This window comes from Eleutherodactylus coqui, chromosome 4 (assembly GCF_035609145.1).
Source record: "Eleutherodactylus coqui strain aEleCoq1 chromosome 4, aEleCoq1.hap1, whole genome shotgun sequence".
In the NCBI taxonomy this organism is placed as follows: Eukaryota; Metazoa; Chordata; class Amphibia; order Anura; family Eleutherodactylidae; genus Eleutherodactylus; species Eleutherodactylus coqui.
The window spans coordinates 85,794,433-85,802,335 of NC_089840.1; positions in this window are offsets into that span (position 1 = coordinate 85,794,433).

Sequence of the window (7,903 nt, forward strand, 5' to 3'; positions counted from 1 at the left end):
ATGTGAGCTGAATAGAATATAGTATGCATCATGAATTTCACGACCCCTAGACGTTACTTAGCCATCTCATTGCGAAGGGACTGTTGATAGCCCAAGAATTCCAATGGCTTTATTTAAATGCAGCTATACAAATTCATCGTGTATTGTAAAGGGTTAGCAGTAGGGATGAGCGAGCGTACTCGGAAAAGCACTACTCGCTCGAGTAATTTGCTTTATCCGAGTATCGCTGTGCTCGGGTCTGAAGATTCGGGTGCCGGCACGGAGCGGGGAGCTGTAGGGGAGAGCGGGGAGGAACGGAGGTAAGATCTTTCTCTCCCTCTCTCCCGCCCGCTCTCCCCTGCGACTCACCTGTCAGCCGCAGCGGCACCCGAATCTTCAGACCCGAGCACAGTGATACTCGGATAAAGCAAATTACTCGAGCAAGTAGTGCTTTTCCGAGTATGCTCGCTCATCCCTAGTTAGCAGTCATGACCAATGGTATGTCCAACCAAGGCTTTTGGGAGTGGGTGTCAGCTGTCAAAGATAGCTGACATCTGCCGTGTACACTGCGGCCTCAGCTTTGCAGCCCACTTTATAGCAGACACCCGACATATGCTGTGCACATACTGTGCACATCAGGAAGGGGAAAGGGGGAACCTGTCATCAACCAAAAGAAAAACACGGGGGCATGTGTTTGTCGGCAGCAGAGGTAGATAGCTGGGTGTTGGATTTTCTGGCCACTTAGCAAAAGGAGGAGACTCATACTACCACATTTTTAGCAAATCCCCAAAGAATACACAGTTGGCTATAATTATTCTAATGCCTACTTGAATGTTTTGATGCCTTGGATCGATGATGCTCTTCCTGGCACCAAAGCAACAGAATGTGTCACCAGTGCCAATGCAATGCTAATTGGGGTTTCCCACTTTCAAGCATGTACCTACCATGTGTGGGGATAGGTATTCCACCACTATATGCAAGGCATGAGCATTTTCAGGGTCATTAGTTTCCACTTACCAAGCCTACCCTTATTCCTCCCACACAAACTGTCACTGGTCTAGCCTCTTTTCTAATAGTTTACCCCAAGTTTCACAAACTCTTTTTTCCCTTCTGGCTGCTTTTACTGAGGCTACAAAATCACACAGTTTTGTAGCAATGAGACAGTGCTACAGAACACATGTATGTGAAGCCCATACTTTCCAATGGGTTCCTTTCCGTTAGCTTTGCTTTGTCTGCTGCTATGTGGCTACGAAAAAAAATAAAATACAAATCGCAGCATGCTTCCTACTGCCACGATTTGCGACGTTTTGTAGCCCAGGTTTCCTTATGGAGCCTCTTTGTTTATCGCATAGCACCAACTTGCGAATTCTGTGCAAAGCGATTTTAGCATTACAAAGTCCTGTTACCTTTCTCGTTATAAATTCAAGCGAGAAAATTGGGGGTAGCCCTGACACAATGTGAGTTTTTTTTTAACAAGAAAAAGCGTTACGGATGCTACAAAATCATGTGTACAAAGCTGCGATATCGCAGCACCGAGATCACTGTTGCCCGTGTGAAAGAGGTGTTCGCATTTTTTATACAGTTATTACTTTGTTTTTAAAGTTTATACTGTTTATTTTCTAAAGTTAAAAGTTAGTGTTAAAATATTCTTTTCACTGTCAAAACATAATAGAGCATACGCCTCATCTGCAGTGCACAAGCGATGTGCCATTGTTTATTTGTATCCTTTTCATACCAAGGGAAATTGAAACACTCCCTACAGAATGTAACAAAAATGTCAATATAAAAAGTGTTGTAGAAACAAATAGATTAGGAATAATATATATATATAGCGGAATGTAATAATTATTGCAGCTTATTAGTTAAGTAATATGCCATTCCCTATTTTGAATAGTATTGATAAGTGGTATTAAAAAGTATTGGTATAGTAAGCAAGGTATATTAGTTTATATAAATAAATGTCTGATAAACTGACTCACTTTTGATTTATGCTGTATATATAGTACTGTGCAATAGTTCTAGGCAGGCATGGAAAATGCTGCAAATAAAAAATGCTTTCAAAATATGTGTTAATAGTTTATTTTTGTCATTTAACAAATTTTTTCTAGGTACACTTCTATGTCAGGGATTTTGTAGGAATATAGTCAGGTTTATGAACAAACAGGTGATAACGATCAAGATGTTTCGAAGTTAAAACTTTGTGGAAGTCTACCGAGAAAAATTCCTGCTGTTTTTTAAGCAAAGCTGAGCGCTCCGAGCAGGGGATGCAGAAGACAAGTGGGTCTGCTTGTCTTCTGCATCCAGCTGTTCTCTGCTCAGAGCACCCGACTATTATACAGCAGAGCGCTCCGAGCAGGGTATGGAGAACACAACTAGAGCGCTGTGTACTTCCTACCTCGCCCGTGTTCAGGCAGTGGGATATAGCTGAAATAGTATTAGCTGTAACCCACTGTAGATTTTTGATAAGGCTCATCGTTCTCTTTCAGCATGCTGAGAGAACGATCAGCGATTCCTTAATCAAAACTGCATGAGGTCAGTGCTGTTAGACAACGACTATTGCTCAAAAGACGGCTTTGAGCGAAAATCGTTGTCTAAAATCAGCCTTAGGGCTTATTCAGACCTCTGTATATCGGCCAGGTTTTCACACCCGGCTGATATACACTGTCTCTCTCTGCAGGGGGAGGAGACAGGATGGGTCGGGAGTAGTGCAATGACCTCCCATCCTTTCTTTACTGTTTGCAATGGGAGGGACGGGGGCTGAGCCAAGCTGCAAATTGTGGCGAGAAATGGAAAGGGGGCCAGTTTTCACTGCTTTGCTCCCAGCCTGTCCCGCCTCCCCCCCCCCCCCCCCCTCTCCCCCACAGAGAGAGACAGAGGTTATCGGCCAGGCGTGAAAACCCGGCCAATATACGGACCTCTGAATAACCCTTTTAAGAGATAACTGCCAACTTGTTTGTCCTTCGTATCCATCTTGCCATTTTCGAACCTGTTGCTTTCCTATTTACAGCCACCCAGACTATGGAATCATCTTTCTTGTTCTTAAAATGTTAACGAAAACAGGGAAGTATGATTTAAAGAAAGGAACACAACATTTACACAATAAACCTGTAAAACACATTGTACTTGGAATAACTCTCTAAAAGACCCCTTTACACACAATGATCAACGTTTGAACAAACAACTTTTTTGCTTTCAAACTGAGTGTTTACTTGTAAATATAATAGAAATTTTCGCCCTTTCCTTCGTTTGCATGGCCGTTTGTACGTAAAAATAAGCGGACAAGTGTTTGCTCAGGTAGGTGTGTGTGTATATACCAAGAATAAAACACTGGTAATGTGTAAGTATGTTGATTGGCCTTTAAAAAGAATCTCTAGGTGGGCGGTTTTTAATTAGAAAAACCCATTGGCTATTGTGGCATTATGCGGATTGGCTTTTAAATGAATCATTTTGTTTAGCTGGGCAAATCCATTTTTTTTTACCTTGTACATTAAAACAAAATACTCCAACGTATTGAAATTAATCTTTCAAATTGTACTTATAAATATATTAAGAGAGAGGGACTCGGCAAATAAACACAAAAATGCACACTGGTAACTGTAAAGAGTCAATTACAGAGAACAATCACGCAAAACTCATTACGTGGAACGAATATAGCGCTATAACCTGTCTAAATTCACAGCCATCATGTAGTATTCGTTTACAGTTCGCTGGTCACTTTGCATCGCTGACTGTAAACATTCAGAAGCCGGAGGGGGTCTGCCTGGCTAAATGCTCTACAGGAGCACCAACAACCAAGTGGTGACTGTCATCCTGTCTATATGGGACATTACACAATACTGTTATCAAGTGCAGTAAGTCAAGTAAAAGCTCTAGTAGATGGGAGCTTTCACCTTGCTACAAAACTACTCACTGAAGACCCATTTCCACGAGACAAACTGTCGAGCAAATGATGCCCAACAGCGAGTCCCAGTGAAGCTCGCTTCTATGCCGTTACACAGGAGCGAGCATCGCTGAAAGAGTTGCCAGCATTGAGGTGGGTCGGCTGGGCAGCGTTCTTCCCCCACCCGCCTCCATTCTTTTTAAGCAGGCAGTCGTTCAAACTCCAGCGGGAGCACAGGGTTTTGAATAACTCCTAAATATAGTCGTTTCATGTAAATGGGGCTTAAGAGGGGGAGGAGGTTGTTTGACTAATGATTATTGGCATTGTGTGTGTAGTTAAGGTATCTGTACTACACACTCCCTTGGGTGGGGTTTTGTTTGCCTAAGGCTGCATTTACACGAACGTATAACGGCTCGGTTTTCACGCCGAGCCGATATACGTCGTCCTCATCTGCAGGGGGGGCAGGATGGAAGAGCCAGGAGCAGGAACTGAGCTCCCGCCCCCTCTGCCTCCTCTGCGCACTATTTGCAATGAAAGGAGGCGGGGCTAAGTTCTGAGATATACGTTCGTGTAAATGCAGCCTAACACTTAACAATACTGTGTAATTGCCCACTTAGACAAGAGGAGTCATCATCTAAATGACTGCACGAGCGCTGATGTCACCACTAAAGTCAAAAGCATTCTTGCAGAGCCTTTAGACAGGTAGACTTCACCGCAGAATCATGGACTACTCGCTCAGCAATTCACCTTTTATGTAAAACGCTGAGTGGGGAGCATTTACACACAGCGAGAAGCCAGCGATCCAGCAATGATTTTTGTGCTTACTGAAAGTCAGCTCTAACTATAGGTTAAGGAATAGTAAACTTTTTTTGCATTTACACGGGACGATTATTGCTCAATAGTGTTCAACATTTTTATAAATGACCTGGAAGAGACAATTGGAGGGAAAACTGATCAAATTTGCTGATGACACAAAGCAAGGAGGGATAGCTAACACTAGGGAAGATAGAGAGGATTCAAAAAGGATCTAGAAAAGCTTGAACAGTGGGCGGTGACCAGCAGAATGGTATTTAACAAGGAGAAAAACAAAGTCCTACATCTGGGCAAGAAAAATAAAAAAAGCACATACAGAATGGGAGGAAAAAGAGTTGGGTATACTAATAGGTCACAGACTGAACACAAGTCAACAATGTGATGCACCAGCAAAAAATGCAGACACAATTCTGGGATGTATTAAGAGAAGCATAGAGTCTAGATCAAGTGAGGCAATTATTCCCCTCTACTCTTCCATCGTCAGACCTCATCTAGAATACTGTGTCCAGTTCTGGGCACCCAGATTTTAGTACAAAGGAACAGGTATTAGTGTATCTTGACGCCACCAGGAATTCCTGCTGGAGTCAAGATTGAAAGGGGGTTGATGCCCCCTCTACCTGATTGGCTGGAGTGCTTCTTCACCTTCTGGTCCTGCAAGGCCACTAAACTGATTTAGACAAGGCATACAGCAGGTGCCGCCGCTGCATCCCAACAGGCTGAGATGCAAATGTGTTCCCCGGCGGCGGCGCAGAGCGACAGCACTTTCCTTCTCAGTTGTCAGCAGAGGATCGGCAGTCAGGGATGACACACAGGCGTCCGCTGTCACAGAACACACAGAGGTGTGCGGCGCGACAGAGCATGCAGCCAACGGGCAGGACGGAGGCGTTAGGCGGCTGACGGCAAGGAGGTGGCGGGTGGGTGGTAAGCAAAGCTGAAATCTTGGGACAGAGGGAGCACACACGCTACAGCAGCTGGATTGAATTGTGGCTGCCCTGGAAGGTTAGTCAGACGGTTCCTTGGCTTCTTACCCTTACTTCATTACATGTAAATGCTGCCATGTTACAGCGGTAAAATGGCAGCATTTACAGGTATTTGTGTAAGGCTAAGAAGCGAAAGAAACTTCAGACTAAGCCTGCAACGCTGCCACTAATCAATCCAGTGTGCAGCTTGACCCTATCGGTAGCTAGGGGTGTGAGAGGGGCGTTCCTCCTGTCAAACCCCTAGCTTCCGGTGGCGTCAAGATACACTAATACCTAAGGAACATAATTGTGTATAAGTTTTACATTCTTCTTTTTTGTATATAAAGGAACTAGACGAAATAGGACTATAGGGTAAAAAAAAATTACAGAATTTCCTCTTTTCTTTTCCTTCTTCCTCTTGTTAACAGAAATTAAACAAAGTTTAACATAGAATTTCAATAAACATTTCAACAAACATATTGGCCTCCATGTGTGTTTTATCTCTTAAGTCCATAGTACCCATTAAATCTGTTGCAACTAATTAGTCTGGGCACCCAGATTTAAAATAGACAAACTGGAGCAAGTTCAGTGAAGTTACCAAGATGGTTAGTGGTCTGCAAATCATGTGGTATGAGGAACGGGTAAATAATCTGGGAATGTTTAGCTCACAAAAAAGCCTGAGAAGAGACTTAAAGGGGTTGTCCCACGGCAGCAAGTGGGTCTATACACTTCTGTATGGCCATAATAATACACTTTGTAATATACATTGTGCATTAATTATGAGCCATACAGAAGTTATAAAAAGTTTTTTACTTACCTGCTCCGTTGCTAGCGTCCTCGTTCCCATGGAGCCGACTAATTTTCGCCCTCCGATGGCCAAATTAGCCGCGCTTGCGCAGTCCGGGTCTTCTGCAGTCTTCTATGGAGCCGCTCGTGCAGAATGCAGGCTCCGTGTAGCTCCGCCCCGTCACGTGCCGATTCCAGCCAATCAGGAGGCTGGAATCGGCAATGGACCGCACAGAAGAGCTCCGGTCCACGGAGACAGAGGATCCCGGCGGCCATCTTCAGCGGTAAGTATTGAAGTCACCGGAGCGCGGGGATTAAGGTAAGCGCTCCGGTAAGCTTTCTTTACCTCCCTGCATTGGGGTTGTCTCGCGCCGACCGGGGGGGGGGGGGGGGGGGGGGTGTTAAAAAAAAAAGCCCGTTTCGGCGCGGGACAACCCCTTTAATAGCGGTCTACAAATATTTGAAGGGCTGTCAAAGTGCAGAGGGATCAGCCCTATTCTCATTTGTACAGGGAAAGACTAGAAGCAATGGAATGAAACTGAAAAGGAGAAGACATAGATTAGATATTAGACAGTGAGGGTGATCAATGAGTGGAACAGGTTACCACGGAAGGTGACAAGTTCTCCTTCACTGGAAGCTTTCAAACAAAGGTTGAACAGACATCTGTCTGGGATGATTTAGTAAATCCTGCATTGAACAGGGGGTTGAGCCTGAAGACCCTGGAGGTCCCTTTCAACTCTACATTTCTATGAAACTATGTCTTAACGCAACATTACAGCTGGTGTGCATTGTGTTTGTTTATCTGCTCAGTCCTATTTTCATTTATTTATTATAAAGGTCATGGCGGTTTCACATCTGGACCTTAACCTCCAGTTGGAGGTTCAGTGGTAGTTCCGACTGCCAATGCCGGAAGAAGAAGAAAAAAAAAAAAAAAAGCACCGCCTACAGCGCTTTTCCTTCCGGCCAAAAACCAGGCAGCTGGGCAGAAAACGGGCAGACCCCATTATAGTCAATGGAGCAAGCCCAACGCCATTCGGTTCCGTATATCAACTTTAACCTCTTACTAAAGGTACCCTGCATACTATCTAAAATTGTAAGTCGTGTTATTATCTTGTTCTTACGTAATCATCAGAACAGTCTTATTTTAGACTTCCAAAAGGTATTGGATATGTAACATAACTAAGTGAGGAAATCGTGGCTTTATTCTCTCCACCAACTTTAGTACTGAAGACTTGAGGTGTAGAACAACACACAGACCAAAGTGGATATTACAACTCCACTTTGACTGGGATCACACCGATTTATCCACACCCTGGGCCCATCTAATAGCTCCAAGCTAGCAGTATAGACTGACTTCATGATGGTCCTACCAGACCTTGTGTGCTGAACTCCCCATCTAGCGACTTACAACTGGGAGCAACAACTGAGCTCTGCTGGCTCTATTTCAAGAAGAGGTACAAGGCTACAGCCCAAATCTTAAAGACTA